We start from the raw sequence: 21,902 nt of genomic DNA, 5'->3' as shown, positions 1-21,902 counted from the left end.
TGTTGCAGGTAGAGAACTTTTCAATAAGTTCACGTGGAGAAGACTTGTTTGTGAATGCGTCTCTCACCATAGCCAACCAACGAAGGTATGGTCTCGTTGGGCCCAATGGGCAGGGGAAGACAACTCTACTCAACCACATGGCCCAGCGTAAACTGAATATTTCACCTAACATTGATATCTTGCTCTGTGAACAAGGTGAGCTTTTGTTAATTGTTTTTCTTCAGAACAGCAAATCGTAAGAATAAACTGGGCTTCATCACAAGCTCATAATTTTGTCACTTTTTATAAAGTTTAAATGTGTTTGGATTTAAAAAGATTGTTGCACAAACTACGGCTCTGTGATCTTGGTTGGTCTGAGTCAAATGGCAAGGGAATCACTGGAGACATGCCCAGTTGCAGAGAGAAATTTAAGTCTATGTCTTTCAGTATGTCCAACTATGGCTATTAAAATCTTAGAATTAAATCTCGCATCGTTTGGGATTTGAACTCACAAAGATTACAACCGCGGTGTGTAATCCAGTTGTCTAACCATGAGTCTACGGAAGGCTTTTACTATTAACAGCGTTTACTATTGACAGCTTTTACTATTGACAGCTTTTACTATTGACAGCTTTTACTATTGACAGCTTTTACTATTGACAGCTTTTACTATTGACATCTTTTACTATTGACAGCTTTTACTATTGACAGCTTTTACTATTGACAGCTTTTACTATTGACAGCTTTTACTATATACTTTATACATACTTGTTCCAATTTCACATGCTAAATATTGTATTAATTGAAACTCTTTTAACTCTATGAAACACGATGCGTTTTCGTGAACTTCTATTTCCGCTTCTTGTAAGGTTCAATTTCTAAATCAGTAAAGGAATTATCTCGAGTAGGAATAGCCTCTACATTCTCTCTCCGTTCAGTCAGACAAAGACAGTCCGATATCTCATTTTTACATTTTACCAGCATCGAGAGGTACCAGTATCGTCATATTCAAAGTTTTGATGGATAGATTCTGCTGGAACACTAACATTGTTTATACGCGCACTTATATGCACGAATTATTATTATTAATTCAACTATGTTCTATTATTCGGGATTTTTATTTTGTTTTTTCAGTTTGTATTAATTAATTGTATCATTACCAAGTTTTTTTTATTGTAATCATAGCAAAACAGACTTAATTTAACTATTACTTACTAAGTATTTCACATTTACATTTAAACACATTCCTAGTTGTTTTATTTTGTTTCTTAATTTATTTGATGGTTGCGCGTCGCAACAATTTTGTCTCACACCATCCCTATACTGTTCTTAGAGGTGAAGGCAGACAATACACCCCCTATACTCGCTGTCCTAAATGCTGACAAGAAGCGTATGGAGTTGCTAGAGCTAGAGAAGAAGTTGTCCGCTGACTTTGAAAACGGACAGGCTGACGCGGGCACCCGTCTTAAGGAGGTGCGGAATATCCCTCAACTGTTCCTGAGGCTGGGAGAATAAATGCTATAAGCACTTTTGGAAGCGTTTTAATATATATGTGTAAAATCATAGGCATAAAATATGTATAGATACATCTTTGCTTACTAATAGATCTGACGGCATAGATCAACAGCGCTAGTTTTCATAGAAGATAATTAGACTGTCGTAACCAAATATCATCGTTAACCTGATTGGCTTTTTGCGTTTTGTTGCTTATCTGAGCTTATCTGGGAATCTCCTACCTCCCGACAGCATGTATTTTATCTCCTGTTCAATGTGGAGTTGCTTTCTCTTTAAAACTTGGGCTTGTTTCATTACGGTTAAAGATAAACTTACACTAAATTCTAGTAGTCCTTAACAGAGAATATCAGTATCTTCTATCATTTGTGATAGTTTATGATGTTGAAGGTGATCTGACTCCCAGGATATTTCAAGATTAAAATCTTCATAAATTGATCACAATTAAAACACTCAGATTCAAGAAAGTGTGATTATGGCATCTATAGTTGCTAAGAGACAGAATAGAGGCAACTTTAACATAATAGCTGATATTAATAAAGAGAGAGACGGTCAGCTGAGCAACTAGTGATGTTATTTCAGCATGTATTTTCCTCCTTGACATTTTAACCATGATCTTTACTTCATTTTAATCTTTAAACATCGTGGTAGTCAAATTTCTTCAAATGTCAAAAAAATCGCAAATGATAGAACACTGATAATATTTGATAAAAACTGCTATAATTTATGTAGAAATATTTATATAAAGATATATTTAATTTTGTTTAAAATGTATAATTATATTTATATATAAAGATATATTTGTCTTTAAATATTTATTTGTATATAAATGTATTTATGTATAAATATATATGTATTTATCAATTTAAATTTATATTTAAATATATAAATATATTTATAGATAAATATATATCTATAACTATATATGTAAATAAATGTTCTATCTTTTGGTTTTATCTCGAGTTCATTAAAAAAATTGACGTTAACAAAGTATTTCTCCTTGTGTGTACTATGAGGTGTTATATGATTGTGTTAAAATATTGTGAATTAAAATAGAGACCACAACTACATCTGATTATATTTGTTAGGTTTACAAGGAAATGAAAGCTATCGGAGTAGATTCAGTGGAACCCAAGGCTAGGCGTACCTTAGCCGGTCTCGGTTTCACCAAGGAGATGCAGGAGAGACCAACCAAACATTTCTCTGGTGGCTGGAGGATGAGAGTTTCTCTTGCCAGGTCCGTCCCCTAGGACTATAGAAGTCAGAATATTGGTCTATTGTGGTGCATGCTTGGGAAGGTTATCATCTCGTTATTATATTGTAAGATGACTGTTTGTTCATTTATACTTTTACAATTACTAATACCATGGCAATTCGGGAGGCTGTGAGAAATTTTAAGGTGTAATAACTAATTGCACAATTACTCCATAGTGTGGAACGCAATCAATTGGCACAGGTGGAGGAGTGACAATTCATGAACTTAAAAGCTGTGAGTTTGAATCCTATTTAAAGCGATCTTTTTTCTAACCTCGACGTGTAGCTTTGGACGAATAGATGGACACGGCTTTTAAAATTTCCTTTTTACTAAAAAACTACTTTGCAAACGTTACATATTCATGTTATTTATATATATTTTTTTTACTTTTCTTTGGACTTATGGCTATGAGAGTAATATTTACATATATATATGTGTGTGTTAATTTATTAGTAATAATTTTATTTCAAATAGAAATGAAGTGTTATTTTCAAATTATCCCATACAATAATATAAGAAAAAAAGGGCAACAGTCAGCTACTAAAATCGAATAAACAGTTTGACAATCGTGTTTATGTGACAATCGTGTTTAAAATGTCTTTTTCTGCTAAGAGAACAGATATTAGGTAGAAGATTGTTAAAGCTGCTGATCGAAGAATAACAAACATGACAACATTTCAGCGTAATTTCCGAACTGCTGCGATTAGTTATTGCGGAACTGCCACCATGATAAAATATAGAACTCACTAGAATACCCTCTTTGATGATGGTTTGGACAAAAACACAGAGCTATGTAATACACAGCCATTAAGCAACTAAAAATGATTTGTCTTTAGAAAAAGACAAAATACTTGGCATAGATTGTATCACCAACAATTATTACATGCAGGGATGCAAGATAAAATAGTTTGAAATCCGCATTACAATGTTGTATAGAACAAAATTTACACATTTATCAGAGCCTTGTTCCTTGAGCCAACCCTCTTGCTACTCGATGAACCGACCAATCACCTCGATCTGAATGCTGTCATATGGCTAGACAATTACCTGCAGAATTGGAAAAAGACCCTCCTGATCGTTTCCCACGACCGGTCTTTCCTTGACAACGTCTGCACTGACATTATTCACCTGGACATGCAAAAGCTCTTTTCCTATAAGGACATCTATGGTGGGTACCTGCATTATACTAGAAACTTAGGCTATATTCATGTTTCTCAGGGGCAATTTTTGTGAAACAGTGCTTATGGTTGGTAGAATTTGCTTAATTGATGCAGTGTGATTGGTGTAGTTCGCTTCATTGGTTTTTCCATTGGCAATATGCCAGGCCACTAGCTTGAAAGTTACAGTTGTTTGACAAAGTTTTAAAACATTTACAGTTGTTTTTATTTTTCTCTTAATTTATTTCAACTACACGACACACTTCTCTCATGATATGTAGTTTGAAAGTTATAATGGCAAATGTTGTTATATGTTAAATACAAATAAGTTTTCTGTCCAAAGACTCTTCTATTACACGGGCAACGCCGGGTGGCACAGCTAGTATTAGTATATATTTGGTTGTTTAGCATTACCATTATTAGTGTATATTTGGTTGTTTAGCATTATTATTAGGAGATATGTGGTTGTGTAGCATTATTATTAGGATATATTTGGTTGTTTAGCATTATTATTAGGATATATGTGGTTGTTTAGCATTATTATTAGGATATATGTGGTTGTTTAGCACTATTATTAGGATATATTTGGTTGTTTAGTATTATCAATAGGATATAATTGGTTGTTTAGCATTATTATTAGGATATATGTGGTTGTGTCGCATTATTATTAGGATATATTTGGTTGTTTAGTGTTATTATTAGGATATATTTGGTTGTGTAGCATTATTTTTAGGATATATTTGGTTGTTTAGCACTATTATTGGGATATATGTGGTTTTGTAGCACTATTATTAGGATATATTTGGTTGTTTAGCATTATTTTTAGTATATATTTGGTTGTTTAGCATTATTATTAGTATATATGTGGTTGCTTAGCGTTATTATTAGTATATACAGTGAAACTCGTCTAACTCGACCTTCACGGGACCGAGAGAAATCGTTCGAGTTATCAGAGCGTTCAAGTTATGAGAACACTGTCATAAGTGCATGTATTATTGTATTTATCAGTACATATACAAACTATATATTAATCAAAAGCATTGATTGCTTGTTGCAAGTTACGGGACCTCTCATGTAATGTTTTATCAATTTTTATCAGAAAGTATAAATATTTTCCTTTTATTACTTGGGATTCGTTTGTTTGTTTTAGGTGATGCGACTGCCAGGACGTTTTCAGATTAAAATAGGCAAAACCTGATCGCGGTTGAAACTCAGAAAAAAATACATTTTTCTTTTGAGCATTTTAACAAAACCAGTTTTGCCGATTTTTCTTAAAGTTTATCTGAAGGTTACCTGGTTTCTCCATGCTATCCCAAGCGGATGTTTGGTAAAATTTGATTTTTTGCAAACATTTAGAAAAGTCGTTAACGAAAATGTATTGCCGGTAGTGGTAATAATGACGCCTAAGAACTGCTAAAAGTAATTGTATATCTCTATGGCTTGTAATAAAGTGATATTCTAAAGCGATAACAACCGTTTCGTAGCCGTTTGGCAAAAAAACTGTTCGAGTTAACAAAATTAAGGTCGAGTTATCTAAAGCAATATATCATTGCGTGGGAACAGACCAAACAAATCTGTTCGAGTTAACCATGTGTTCAAGATATCCGAGGGTGAATTATCCGAGTTTCACTGTATTTGGTTTTCTAGCAATATTATTAGGATATATTTGGCTATTAGTATTTATGTGGTTGCGTAGTGTTAATATTAGGATATATGTGATTGTGTAGTTTTACAATTAGGATATATTTGGTTGTGTAGCATTATTATTAGGATATATTTGGTTGTGTAGCATTATTATTAGTATATATTTGGTTGTGTAGCATTATTATTAGTATATATTTGGTTGTTTAGCATTATTATTAGGATATATGTGGTTGTTTAGCATTATTATTAGTATATATTTGGTTGTTTAGCATTATTATTAGGATATATTTGGTTGTGTAGCATTATTATTAGGATATATTTGGTTGTGTAGCATTATTATTAGTATATATTTGGTTGTCTAGCACTATTATTAGGATGTATGTGGTTGTTTAGCATTATTATTAGGATAGTTGTGGTTGTGTAGCATAATTATTAGGATATATGTGGTTTTTAGCGTCATTATGATGTATTTGGTTGTGTAGCATTTTTATTAGTATATATGTGGTTGTTTAGCATTATTATTAGTATATATGTGGTTGTTTAGCATTGGTACTAGGATATATTTGGTTGTTTAGCATTATTATTGGGATATATGTGGTTGTGTAGCATTATTATTAGGATATATGTGGTTGTTCAGCATTATTATTAGGATATATGTGGTTGTGTAGCATTATTATTAGGATATATGTGGCTGTTGAGCATTATTATTAGGATATTTTTCATTGTGTAGCGTCATTCAAGAAAATGTTCAAACAGAAGCGGAAAGAACAGATAAAGGATTATGAATAGCAGGAGAAAAGACTGAGATAATTGAAGGCGAGTGGGAAATCTTCAAAGGATGCTGTAAGTTGTCTTTCCTCTGTTTGCCAGAGGATTTTATCTTCGTTAGGAAGAGGGTTGAAAGTGCTGCCACTGATGAAACAGATCTTAGGGAATTCGGTTCCATTCCACAGTAGACCTCATGAGATGCTCTCTTTAGAGTTAAATTTTCTATAACTGGAACTACTTTACTAGACTTGCTGTCACTGGCAGCGGAGTCGGGCTGCTGATCTGTTCTGGCGATTCTATAAGGCTACATTCAAGTCGCTATGTTTATCATACAGGGTTGACTGTTTCAAAAACTCTCTATTGTGGAATGGGGTAGCATATCCATATATTTGGAGTTGTCCTCCTCTTGCCATATCTTAGTGATGTGCGACAGGCATTTTAATTACTCTATCAATGGTTTATGCGTGAATCCAACGTTGCAGCATACACCCTACGCTTTTGTCATAAGGCATGTGTTGACTGTTGTACTTTAAAGGATGGCTTGCAACAAAATTCACATTACAGTTATTTGGTATAAGAAAGTTCACCATGTCTTACTCTGTGGTGTTGTCGGTGCCGCATATGTAAAAATGTGACTACAAGCTCTTAAAAGCCCAAAAACGAAAAGCCGCCGTAGATTGGAATCTCTTTATTTATCTGACGTAGCCATGAAATTTGGTTATTGTCTTGTCACGTGATGTTCTCTCGTGAATTGAAAGGCCAATAAAAAGCTCAGTATAAAACTTATCGTAGCACTAGTTTATGACAATTACTTCGGGTTTAACCGAAGACCCCGTATCAAATATACATTGTATAGATGCTCGCTACTCTACAGTTTTGTTTCGGTTTGGTCTAATCGTCAAGTCGTAATCTGATCATGTGACCCAATACTTCGCAAATAATTTCTGCAGCACATTTTGAATATCACAATCGACCAACAGGCTTGTCTTGATTATTAGACAATGATATGTACTCCTTCAAGCTAAGGCTAAAAAATTAAACAAATTTTTGTGGCAAGTTATAAGATATCACTGCTAAAAGTGACAGCATTACAATGATGATAAAACAGACACGTAAGAACAATAGACATGGTTTTATTGAATGCGTGAAGTATATTTTTGAAATATTTCGATGAATAAGGTTGCATGAAAGTGTAAACATAAGATCTAACACAGCTATGTCACATTTGAGCCGTTTTGGAAGGAGAATCCAAACTGCGGCGGTCTCGTGTTGCTGCGATTAACTGTTCGTTTCTGAGCTTTTAAGAGCTTGTAATCCCATTCCTATATATTTTGCCCTTACAACACAACATAGTAAGATATGGTGAATCTTATGATACCAAATAACAGTAATGTGAAATTTTTTGCAAGTCAACTTTTAAAGACCATAAAATATTTTTAAGATTATATACTGCATCACCACACTAGCGCATATACAGGGACCCTATCTTAGTGATATCTCAGTAGTAGTATAGTGAGAGCAGATCTACACACACTAGGCGGAGCTTAGGGAGCAGGAAGTGACATCACATCAGGATCTGTTTGATTGACAGTTGGGGGGCGGAGCTAGGCGGTGTTGAGTCATGGTGTGAGTCATGGCGATCTGTGTGATTCGTGGTGCGAGTGAGTAATGGTGTGAGTTGGTTGGTGACGTCGCGGTGGTGGTGTCGGTGGCCGAGTGGTGAGTCGGGCCGCGAGACGATTCGCGGTTGTATTTGGGATTATCGGATTTCGTTGGCGTCCGGTAGAGGTCGCTCTTCCGTGCCGTTTCGGGGATTGACGGAGAGCTCGGAGGCGACGGGTTGATGGACGGTGGCGGATGGATTTCGAGATCGTCGGAGCTTGTATGTATTTTCTTTTTTCCGATCCCGAATGAGAATGATGTGTCTGCGAACGAATATTCATTTTGATTGTAAACTTCATAAATTCTGAAATTATCCATCGCTGTTATGGTTCCACTACTTTTTTAAAGATAATGTATAAATTGATGAAGTATTATTAGTTAGTGTTGATTGTTACTGGAGCTTCTGAGGAGTCAACTTCCAATAGCATGAATATCGACATTATTTCTGAAAGAACTTCCCAATTGAATATGAAACAAAGAGAGTATAGAAGACCAACCAAGTCTAGATTGAACAGAACTACGTCATTACGAAGATCATCAAGAAAAAGTTCGGTAGTAAAGCGGTTATTCGAATCCAAGGAAAATTATATGGAAGGAGATGAGAAAATTACGTCACCTATTGCAACAGTTTTTAAAACCGAGGAAATGCAAGAACCATGGAAATGGATTGATCTAAAAGTTTTGGATATTCCAGCTTCGTTAGAAGTAATACAAGCAAATAAGTCTGAAGAAAATGACAATTGTGAGATTGCGTTGCAATTCTTCGTTGAACGTAAGGGAGAGCGTGTGGTATTATGTTCGATCATCGAACCTCAAAAGTATAACATTCCCTCATCATTTCAATGGTTGACACCAGCTCTCATGATATTGGATCGAAGTAAGATTTACATGAACTCTAAGTCTTCATCAGGATTAAAACTTTTCAGAATTGACGGAGCATGCAATCTGAAGGAATTCAGAGAAAAATTAAACAAAGATTATAAACTCTGTATATCAAGACAGTAATGAGTTAAGGAAATGATATTATGATTAAATTTTATATAGTTTATTTGATGATATATCATAGGGATTTAAACTTACTATCAATGGATATGTTATTGAATAAAAGTTTTGTATATAAAAATGCTAAAACATAATATAAAAAAGACTATTGAATTTCATTCAATCCCAATTTTCTTCTTCTTCTTTCATTGTCGAATGAGAATGAACTGTCTACAATCAAAACATACATTATTTTTAGTGAGATATAGTAAAAGTAAGACATACAATCAGATTAGATGTACATATACTTATTATCTGTACTTTATTAACACTCCTGATGATCTCTGACAGCACTTTATAATAATTGTACATATACTTATTCTCTGTACTTTATTAACACTCTTGATGATCTTTTACAGCACTTTATAATAATTGTACATATACTTATTCTCTGTACTTTATTAATACTCCTGATGATCTCTTACAGCACTTTAGAATAATTGTACACATACTTATTCTCTGTACTTTATTAACACTCTTGATGATCTCTTACTACACTTTATAATAATTGTACACATACTTATTCTCTGTATTTTATTAACACTCTTGATGGTCTTTTACTACACTTTATAATAATTGTACACATACTTATTATCTGTACTTTTTTACCACACCTGATGATCTCTTACAGCACTTTATAATAATTGTACATATACTTATTCTCAGTACTTTATTAACACTCTTGATGATCTCTTACAGCACTTTATAATAATTGTACATATACTTATTCTCTGTATTTTATTAACACTCTTGATGGTCTTTTACTACACTTTATAATAATTGTACACATACTTATTATCTGTACTTTTTTACCACACTTGATGATCTCTTACAGCACTTTATAATAATTGTACATATACTTATTCTCAGTACTTTATTAACACTCTTGATGATCTCTTACAGCACTTTATAATAATTGTACATATACTTATTCTCTGTACTTTATTAACACTCTTGATGAACTCTTACAGAACTTTATAATAATTGTACATATACTTATTATCTGTACTTTAATAACACTCCTGATGATCTCTCACTACACTTTATAATAATTGTACATATACTTATTCTCTGTACTTTATTAACAATCCTGATGATCTCTGACAGCACTTTATAATAATTGTACATATACTTATTCTCTGTACTTTATTAACACTCTTGATGATCTCTTACAGCACTTTATAATAATTGTACATATACTTATTCTCTGTACTTTATTAACACTCTTGATGATCTCTTAATACACTTTATAATAATTGTACATATACTTATTCTCTGTACTTTATTAACACTCTTGATGATCTCTTACTACACTTTATAATAATTGTACATATACTTATTCTCAGTACTTTATTAACACTCCTGATGATCTCTTACAGCACTTTATAATAATTGTACATATACTTATTCTCAGTACTTAATTAACACTCTTGATGATCTCTTACAGCACTTTATAATAATTGTACATATACTTAATATCTGTACTTTATTAACACTCTTGATGAACTCTTACAGCACTTTATAATAATTGTACATATACTTATTATCTGTACTTTGTTAACACACCTGATGATCTCTTACAACACTTTATAATAATTGTACATATACTTATTCTCTGTACTTTATTAACACTCTTGATGATCTCTTACAGCACTTTATAATAATTGTACATATACTTAATATCTGTACTTTATTAACACTCTTGATGAACTCTTACAGAACTTTATAATATTTGTACATATACTTATTATCTGTACTTTAATAACACTCCTGATGATCTCTTACTACACTTTATAATAATTGTACATATACTTATTCTCTGTACTTTATTAACAATCCTGATGATCTCTGACAGCACTTTATAATAATTGTACATATACTTATTCTCTGTACTTTATTAACAATCTTGATGATCTCTTACAGCACTTTATAATAATTGTACATATACTTATTCTCTGTACTTTATTAATACTCCTGATGTTCTCTTACAACACTTTATAATAATTGTACACATACTTATTCTCAGTACTTTATTAACACTCCTGATGATCTTTTACAGCACTTTAGAATAATTATACACATACTTATTCTCTGTACTTTATTAACACTCTTGATGATCTCTTACTACACTTTATAATAATTGTACACATACTTATTCTCTGTATTTTATTAACTCTCTTGATGGTCTTTTACTACACTTTATAATAATTGTACACATACTTATTATCTGTACTTTTTTACCACACCTGATGATCTCTTACAGCACTTTATAATAATTGTACATATACTTATTCTCAGTACTTTATTAACACTCTTGATGATCTCTTACAGCACTTTATAATAATTGTACATATACTTATTCTCTGTATTTTATTAACACTCTTGATGGTCTTTTACTACACTTTATAATAATTGTACACATACTTATTATCTGTACTTTTTTACCACACCTGATGATCTCTTACAGCACTTTATAATAATTGTACATATACTTATTCTCAGTACTTTATTAACACTCTTGATGATCTCTTACAGCACTTTATAATAATTGTACATATACTTATTCTCTGTACTTTATTAACACTCTTGATGAACTCTTACAGAACTTTATAATAATTGTACATATACTTATTATCTGTACTTTAATAACACTCCTGATGATCTCTTACTACACTTTATAATAATTGTACATATACTTATTCTCTGTACTTTATTAACAATCCTGATGATCTCTGACAGCACTTTATAATAATTGTACATATACTTATTCTCTGTACTTTATTAACACTCTTGATGATCTCCTACAGCACTTTATAATAATTGTACATATACTTATTCTCTGTACTTTATTAATACTCCTGATGTTCTCTTACAGCACTTTATAATAATTGTACACATACTTATTCTCAGTACTTTATTAACACTCCTGATGATCTTTTACAGCACTTTAGAATAATTGATAAAAGCTACTGAAGATACAATAAACAAAGCTAGGATTGTGCTAGTCCATGTTGATATACAAGTGAGCAGTGATTATAAATGTATATATAATATTAAAATGTGAGTAAGATAAAAACTACTAAAGATACAATAAGCAAAACTAGGATTGTGCTAGGCCATGTTGATATACAAGTGAGCAATGATTATAAATGTATATATAATAATAAAATGTGAGTAAGATAAAAGCTAGGGTTGTGCTAGTCCATGTTAATGTACAAGTGAGCAGTGATTATAAATGTATATATAATAATAAAATGTGAGTAAGATAAAAGCTACTCAAGATAGAATAAACAAAGCTAGGATTGTGCTAGTCCGTGTTAATATACAAGTGAGCAGTGATTATAAATGTATATATAATAATAAAATGTGAGTAAGATAAAAGTTACTGAAGATACAATAAACAGAGCTAGGATTGTGCTAGTCTATGTTAATATACAAGTGAGCAGCGAATATAAATGAATATATAATAATAAAACGTGAGTAAGATAAAAGATACTGAAGATACAATAAAACAAAGCTAGGATTGTGCTAGACCCTGTTGATGTACAAGTGAGCAATGATTTTAAATGTATATATAATAAAATGTGAGTAAGATAAAAGCTACTGAAGATACAATAAACAAAGTTAGGATTGTGCTAGGCCATGTTAATATACAAGTGAGCAGTGATTATAAATGTATATATAATAATAAAATGTGAGTAAGATAAAATCTACTAAAGATACAATAAGCAAAACTAGGATTGTGCTAGGCCATGCTGATATACAAGTGAGCAATGATTATAAATGTATATATAATAATAAAATGTGAGTAAGATAAAAGCTACTGAAGATACAATCAAAGCTAGGATTGTACTAGTCCATGATGATATACAAGGGAGCAGTGATTATAAATATATATAATAATAAAATGTGAGTAAGGTAAAAGCTACTGAAGATACAATAAACAAAAACTAGGATTGTACTAGTCTATGTTGGTGTACAAGTGAGCAATGATTATAAATGTATATATAATAATAAAATGTGAGTAAGATAAAAGCTACTGAAGATACAATGAACAAAGCTAGGACTGTGCTAGTCCATGTTAATATACAAGTGAGCAGTGATTATAATTATATATAATAATAAAATGTATTATAATATATACTCACATTACTCACTCTCATTTTATTATTATATATATATTTATAATCACTGCTCACTTGTATATTAACATGGACTAGTACAGTCCTAGCTTTGTTTATTGTATCTTCAGTAGCTTTTATTTTACTCTCATTTTATTATTATATATACATTTATAATCATTGCCCACTTGTACATCAACATAGACTAGTACAATCCTGCTTTGATTATTGTATCTTCAGTAGCTTTTATCTTACTCACGATTTATTATATATATATATTTATAATCACTGCTCCCTTGTATATCAACATGGACTAGCACAATTCTAGCTTTGTTTATTGTATCTTCAGTAGCTTTTATCTTACTCACATTTTATTATTATATATACATTTATAATCACTGCTCACTTGTATATTAACTCTTTCGCTACCACGTTAATTGTTGACCAAACGATTATTCTGCCCAAGTTAATTCAAACGGATTTTCTAAAAAATCCGATATACCGTTAGTATTTAAGCAATATCTCAAAAAATGAAAACATATATCCTTTTACTTTTAAATGTATCTTATTCAGAACAAAATTCTCCACAAGATAGGTGTAAAATTGTTTAGCAACTCTTACTCTCACAAATTTCCTGACGCTTTTCTTTGCGTTGAACAAACTCGGTGTGTTTCTTATTGTCATGACGATAACGGTCTGGTTTTACCGTTTTTGAAAAAATAATTAGAAATGGAATTGTTGAACCAAAAATTTAGTTGCACGTCATTGGCAACAAGGTTGTTTCATTGGAAACAATTATTTCAACAACATGTGGAGATTACTGTCTTCTCTTTGCAATATTTTGGAGCAGAGGATGTTCAATAGAAGATTTTCTAACAGTTATGCTAAAAATTTCTGAAACAGATACACGAGATCATGTAGTTCGAAAAACTATACCAGATAGATATGATTGGAATGAAAAAAAAAAATTAGTAAAAGTCTTAATAACGAAGAAAATGAAGGTGTTGACAATGTACATATTCAAGGAACTTCCCAAATTGTTAAATTACTAGAAGATCTGACATAAATTTTTTTTCTATATTTTACAATTGAATATACATATATACTTTATATCAAAATAAAGTTGGTAACAAATACAACCGAATATTATTTACTTTTTGATATAAGTTTTATATATTGATATACTCACACTGAGTTGGAGCTATCCTCAAAATAATCCACATATTAATCCATGTATGCCCCTTTACTAGTTCATCATCTTCATCTATTTACTGGTCGAGAAACTGTTATGGAATGGTTAAGCCAAACCAAACAGGAGAATTCCATAGGTAAACCTAGGAAAACAATCAAGTCGAATGCCAAGGCGCTTGTCCACACAACAGCCCCTGAAAACAGCGACACTCAACGAACTTAATCGCGAGTAGCCGGCTAACAGAATTCTAGCTGAAGCATACAAGCCTTATGGTATCAACACTCGATCGACCCAAATTCTCAAATATAAGTAGGTATCAAGAGATGGTTAATGAGGCAGAATATTCCATCAGATTATGCAACGCTTATATAGTGAATTGAAGAATGATGGGTGTGTCCAAAGGAATTAATGAAGCGAAAATAGTATACAGATTTTCGCGAAATTGAATTTCGCGAAATTGAATTTCGCGAAATTGAATTTCGCGAAATTACACATTATATATATTATATAGTCAACTTTCGCGAAAGTGAATTTCGCGAAAGTGAATTTCGCGAAATTGGATTTCGCGAAATTGGATTTCGCGAAATTACACATATATATTATATAGTCAACTTTCGCGAAATTGAATTTCGCGAAAGTGAATTTCGCGAAATTGGATTTCGCGAAATTACACATATATATTATATAGTCAACTTTCGCGAAATTGAATTTCGCGAAAACTGTTTATATATATCATTAGATCACAAAATTATTGAACCGCGACAACACTTCTACTTGTTATAAATCCTTCGAGCGAATATGCCTTTTCAATTCAGTTCATAACTTCACAATGAGTACCAGAGACAACAGAAAAAGGAAATTTCAAGAACGATTACATTGTGTAGATAAATGTGTGAAGCGATGGGGTTACTGCTCTCATGGAATGGAAATAAGCGTTCGGACGCGAAAAGCTTGTCGATTTCTCTTACGTGAAAAGTTCTATCAAGATCTCAACGAAAGATTACGGTTTACAGTAAGTACTACAAATTCAATCTAGATGTTATGTAGGAATGATACAATGAGTCTTCTCTTCTGAGTAGTAACTATGTGTTCTAGGCTGATTGTATTCATTGCAATTGCAAACTCCAATATCTTAGCAAAGTGTATGTTATATCCCTACTCAGATTAAAACAGATTATTTTAACTGAATATCCTCCTCTGTCTGTGTGTCCTAGTCTGACTATGTGATGTAACATATTTGTTTTTCTTATTGTCTGTATGTCCTACTCTAGCTGATTGCATATCCTATTCTGTCTGCATTACATCTTGCATATCATTCTATGATTCGATGACTAAAGCAATTGAAATTTACAATTTAAGTTGGAGTCCATTGTGAATGTAGAGTCTACTATCTCAGCAAGGATATAGTAAACCATCCTGACTGTAATCATTGCAATTGCAGGCTCCCGTATCTCAACAGGAAGATTCCATTCAGAAAAAGGATGGATCTTCTTCTTCTTCAGTAAGTATTACATTATATTTGATTTTTAGTTTGAATGAATGATCTAATCTGATTGTATGTCTTACTTTTACTATATCTCACTAAAAATAATGTATGTTTTGATTGTAGACAGTTCATTCTCATTCGACAATGAAAGAAGAAGAAAATTGGGATTGAATGAAATTCAATAGTCTTTTTTATATTATGTTTTAGCATTTTTATATACAAAACTTTTATTCAATAACATATCCATTGATAGTAAGTTTAAATCCCTATGATATATCATCAAATAAACTATATAAAATTTAATCATAATATCATTTCCTTAACTCATTACTGTCTTGATATACAGAGTTTATAATCTTTGTTTTAATTTCTCTCTGAATTCCTTCAGATTGCATGCTCCGTCAATTCTGAAAAGTTTTAATCCTGATGAAGACTTAGAGGCGATAGATAATTTCAGAATTGATGAAGTTTACAATCAAAATGAATATTCGTTCGCAGACACATCATTCTCATTCGGGATCGGAAAAAAGAAAATACATACAAGCTCCGACGATCTCGAAATCCATCCGCCACCGTCCGTCAACCCGTCGCCACCGAGCTCTCCGTCAATCCCCGAAACGGCACGGAAGAGCGACCTCTACCGGACGCCAACGAAATCCGATAATCCCAAATACAACCGCGAATCGTCTCGCGGCCCGACTCACCACTCGGCCACCGACACCACCACCGCGACGTCACCAACCAACTCACACCATTACTCACTCGCACCACGAATCACACAGATCGCCATGACTCACACCATGACTCAACACCGCCTAGCTCCGCCCCCCAACTGTCAATCAAACAGATCCTGATGTGATGTCACTTCCTGCTCCCTAAGCTCCGCCTAGTGTGTGTAGATCTGCTCTCACTATACTACTCTCAGTGATATGCGACAGGCATTTTAATTACTCTATCAATGGCTTATGTGTGAATCCAAAGCTGCAGCATACACCCTACGCCTTTGTCATAAGGCATGCGTTGTCTGTTGTACCTTAAAAACAATAAAATATTTCTAAGATGTAATATTGCATCACCACATATGCGCATATACACGGACCCTAACTGGCTCGGCTTTTACATATCTTTGTGAACTTAGTTTAAGACTGAAACTTCCGGAGTGCTCTAAAAGTTGTGAGGGATACGCAAAGTGTAAACATAAGATAAACAGATCGGTGTCCCTCAAACAACAGTTTGGGATTCAATTGGTTTCACCTAAGATTGTCTCTCCAATTAAGATGACAATAGAGTTATACCAAATAACTAATTATTTGTGGAGAGATGCTTTCCACTGTATCAGATAAACGGAAACCACTAGCATAAAATGGAACTGCTTACGAAACATTTTAATTTCTGATTTAATAAATTAAATCTGTTCAAACTACTTTTGCTATAGTATTGTTCCAGAGGCAGCCTGATGGTTTAAAACTCCTGGAACCAAACACAGGTCAAGGTTCAATTCCTAAAAAGGCCATCGACAGTGACAGGAATATCATCAAACCCTAAATTACTCTCTACCATGGGCATGTCTCTAGTCATTGAGGTTCCCTTGACACTAGACTCAGATATGTACAGTCAAGATCACAGAGACATTGTTTGTACAATAATACTTTTATAAGCACGCACAACCTCTGTTTGAAGTAAGCTAAGCAGGTATCACACTCGATCTTTGAGGGATTGCTTACCCTAACATGATTACTGTTTTATTTGACGTGAAACAAATGAATCATTGAAACAAGTGTCTTGCATAAAATGGAACTGATCGAGATCGTGGAAATTCTGTCATACAAATAATAGAAACCTTTTTAATATGTGGTGAAAATATATAATTTTTGTTTTGTTGTTTTCAGTATGAACTAGAATGCAGCTGTCATGATCAGTTTATGTAAATTTGAATATAAAAGGGGTCGTATGTTCAGACTCCCTTATGTGACTCTGAGATACAAGAGTGCAGCTGAGCTGATCAAAGTTAGCAGGGTAAAGTCAGCCACTGCCTGGGTCCCTCCGTTACATTTATGATCCATACAGTAGCAGTGCAAAGATCCATCAATCATCCAGCATTCTTCTTTGCCTGTGTATCCAATGGCTGTCGACAGGTCCTCTTCTTTCAGGCAACTCCTCAATCCTATCAAAAGTTGTCATTTTGTTAACTAGCTTCTATCACTGTTTCCATGAAGCGGTTAATTTGCAAGGTTGTTTCATCCACATGATGAAACCGGCAAACGTCCACAAGTCAAGCGATTTCTGTTACGCTTAAATTTTTTAGTGCCTGCGAAAAATAGAAATGACGCCGGTGAATGGTGCTCAAGCAAATGTCATGCATAAATCAGTCGTTCCGGTTTCGAAAGGACGAGACCGAAGTGTGCAGCTATGACCTCTGGTGTAGAGTTCTGTATATTTTTTATCAAGGGGCTTGAGTTCATCCACAACATGCGAACATCCCACTGAAATGCTCATCGCCTGATACAGTAATACCTTAAGATGATGTGATCAGGGACCAAGCACATATTATGAGCTTGGTCCCTGATCACATTGTCTTAAGGTATTACTGTATTAGAAACGTCCAAAACTCTTGCTCTAATAATTACTCAATTGAACTCATTGTGTGAATTACCTTTAAAGCAGATAAATTACATATATATTTTTATTATATAGTTCAATAAATCAGGGACTTGGTTTTCGAACGAGCCTATATTCAATACACAAAAACAGGGTGCCAAAAGTATGTCCTGCAATAAAAAAACACTTGGTTGTGATTCCCGCAATGTGGTGTCACAATTATTATTTAGCCTTAGGTAGTCGATTCCTTTCGCTGCCATTGATGCTGCACTTTTCTGTGATAATCGGTGATGTTAAACCCAAAGAGCGCTGGTAATAAACTAAGATTCTAGATAATCAACAATGCCAGCGGATCCTGCTAACTCCCGACCAATACAAATACAAGTTTTGGGTTAATTAATTATGCTTCAATAAATATATTGTCATTGATAAAGGTAATCAAATCAAATCGATTAAATTGTGACCTGCGGTTGCTAGGCCCTAGGACTATAGGTCAATCACACTTTCGTGAGAGATCACGCAATGCTTGAAATTAATTAGTCTCAGTCGCGAACCTCAACAACGCAATAAAATGAGAGGGCTAGTGCATAATATCATCGGGAAAACATAGTATGGTGCTTGGAATCTGAGTTATTCATTATAAAATAATCTGTACATGGAGAACTAATGACACTGATTCCTTTGTCATCTTCATCGGTTCTCTGAAGTTGTCCTATTTTTGCCTGACACTAGCGTCATTATCGTAGTTGATAAATATAAGCGGTAAGCAATAAAATAAGCGGTAAGAGCACGCAACACCGCATATGAAAATTGTGATGTCACAATTTTTGAGTTCATGCCATTGAACATTTCTGTGGTAGAGCTCTGGGAAAATCCTATAAACACCAACCAATGTCTGTCTCAGTATGCCAAGCAATGGCTCATTCGAAAGCCAAGACTGATGTATTAAAATTAATGATAAAAAAGTTATGTAATTGATGTGCTTCAAGTTTATGTCTTTAACTAGGCTTTTGGTTTAAAACTGATAATTTTCACAACTTGTTAATTGAATTTGAACCATTTTTAACCACCAAACTCCCGGCGAGTCACTGCCAAGCCCTCTTTGTATGGCTTCACACTCTCATAGTGTGCTGTACAGTCATCCATTCATTATTTTTTGTTGAGTTTGACCTTTGTTTTGCAGCCTTCGACTGGTTCCAATCACAGGCGTAACAGTAATAAGACTGTTTTAGTCCTGTCACTGCTGTCATTGTGGCTAGTAGCACTTCTAGCAGTCCTGTCTTGCTGTCCTGACTAGAATGTAATGAAATGGATTAGCCATTTAGCCGTTTCCATCATTGTGATGATGCTGATTTGGAGTTGTGTGCTCTTGAAGCTACCTCGCGATAGCTGTTTCAATGAACATGCAGGTTAACGTAGGTGCTATGTTAAAAAAGATGAGGAGTTCTACACCAGAGGGTCATAGCAGAGCTAAACTTTCACCCGTTGCATTTAGCGTAAATGCAACGGGTAAAAGTTGGCTCGCTAAACATAACATTTGGCTTAAAACGTGCAACCGTTTTATATGCATATTCGTTGGAGTATTAAGACCGCGTTAAACAAGGAACTACTATTAGCCTGAGACGGTTAGTAATTATTTCTATGGCGTTGCTTTCAAAGTTCATCTACCATCATAAATTTGAAGCATTTCGTATATGTGTTGGCTAATTCAAGGTAGAAAGACCGTGTTAAACAAGGAACTACCATTAGCCTGAAACCGTTATTGAATAGCTCTATGGTGTTGTTTTGAAATTATTACTTTTGTCACTATCAGAGACAGTGCTTCTACTTTAGTTATCTGTATAATTACGAAAATCTGAATCTGAATTGGCTTTATTGTCATCAACATAACTAATTACCTGTTTTCTGACTCGTGCGCTGTAATTAATGAACTCACATGAAAAACATGTTCGTTTTTAAATTAGAAATTCAGAAAAGTTTAAAATCGCTTTGTTATTTTAGGCTAATTTCATCGACAAATCTTCGGACAACACGGTCAAGTTCATAAAGCCTTAAAGACCGGGAGTTATGTTGTCAACGGATAATAAAATTAGGTGACCATGCAATTGCTGGGAAAATCGCAATACCGCGTCATCGGCAGTCGTCCCACCAAAACGCATTTATGCGTCTACGGCAGTGAAAATGTTAAATATGTGTCCTCAGCTATATGCATAATCTTCTGTTGACTGTTTCATCTCCCGACACAATTTATACATAAACCACTCATATTGATGGTGGTGCTAAATGTAAAATGTTTTAATGCTGAAACAAACTTGAACGTGTATCAGTCAATTCTTCAAAATCAAGTATGTCTGCTTAGCTCACTAAAAGCAGATGCTGTGTGTGTGTGTTTTAAAGAGCATTATTGTACAAACAATGCTTCAGTGATCTTGGCATGACTGTGTATAACTAGCAGCTGACAACTTTCCCAATTGTTGCGTGCGAAAAAAGATTACATTGTAAGGGGTTTGAACTAGAAACCTTTAGCGAGGTAGATCAATGCTGATACCAAAAATACGTAAATGTATTTTTGTCCGTGAAGTCTTTTCAAGTGTTTCTATTTCATTTATGGTAAAGCTTAATTTAATTTAAATTTTGTTATTTTCGTGTTTTAGAAAGAAACGTGATTGTGAGACTGCTTGCTCCAACCCAGAAGACTACTATAAACTTCTACTGGTAAAATACCTGGTAGTGCTCAGCTGACCTAGTGTGACAGCAATGGCGGCTGCTTTGAGTTCATCTATGATGGCTGTAAGGGGGAACTCTAGCGTACTTTGGTACGTACTTCCAGTTTTGATAAAGCACCAAAACAGCCTGAAGCGGAGTGCAAAATATAAGTGACATTATCATTCCTTCACATGTTTTTCATTTGGAATTTATTTATCTTTCCAAGACTCTGACCAGCTAATCAAAATAATAAAGTGTTGTTTGAATGCCACCTTTTATAAAGCGTCACTATAGGGAAGGGTTAAAACTGCAGCACATGGCGTTCAAATAGAAGATTTATGGTACATGTAGGCTGTTGAATTTCTGTCATACATTCTGATATTAAAATGTTTTCAAATCCTACATTATTTTTACTATGAGTTTTTCAACAAGCATTTATTTTCTGTCAGTATTGTTTCTTCCTTTTTCTTTAGAACTTGAAGTGTCATCTTAGACTAATAAAATAATATGAGTTACTTCTATATGTATGTATTCATTTCTCAACTTTTGTGTATAATATGTGTGTATGTCCAGCTATAAATCTTGGAAATGATATTCCGTGTTCTGATGGATTTGAACCCACGGAGACTGCCGATGTCTATCTTAGATAATATTTCGCGTTCTGATGGATTTGAACCCACGGAGGCTGCCGATGTCTATCTTAGTCTCGTTTCAGATCCAAAGCTTGTGGTGGCATTATGTCTTAGCGGTTTGGCTGATATGTTATGGCCGGTTGTTGATG

The 21,902-nt window shown here is 33.6% G+C and overlaps 1 pseudogene; it reads left to right on the top strand.

The window, feature by feature from the left end:
* Positions 1-21,902, top strand: part of LOC137398769 (ATP-binding cassette sub-family F member 1-like) — a 40,337-nt pseudogene that overhangs the window by 14,219 nt on the left and 4,216 nt on the right.

This window comes from Watersipora subatra, chromosome 6 (assembly GCF_963576615.1).
Source record: "Watersipora subatra chromosome 6, tzWatSuba1.1, whole genome shotgun sequence".
Lineage (NCBI taxonomy): Eukaryota > Metazoa > Bryozoa > Gymnolaemata > Cheilostomatida > Watersiporidae > Watersipora > Watersipora subatra.
The sequence above is the reverse complement of the archived record's forward strand: the minus strand, read 5'-3'. Positions and strand labels throughout refer to the sequence as shown.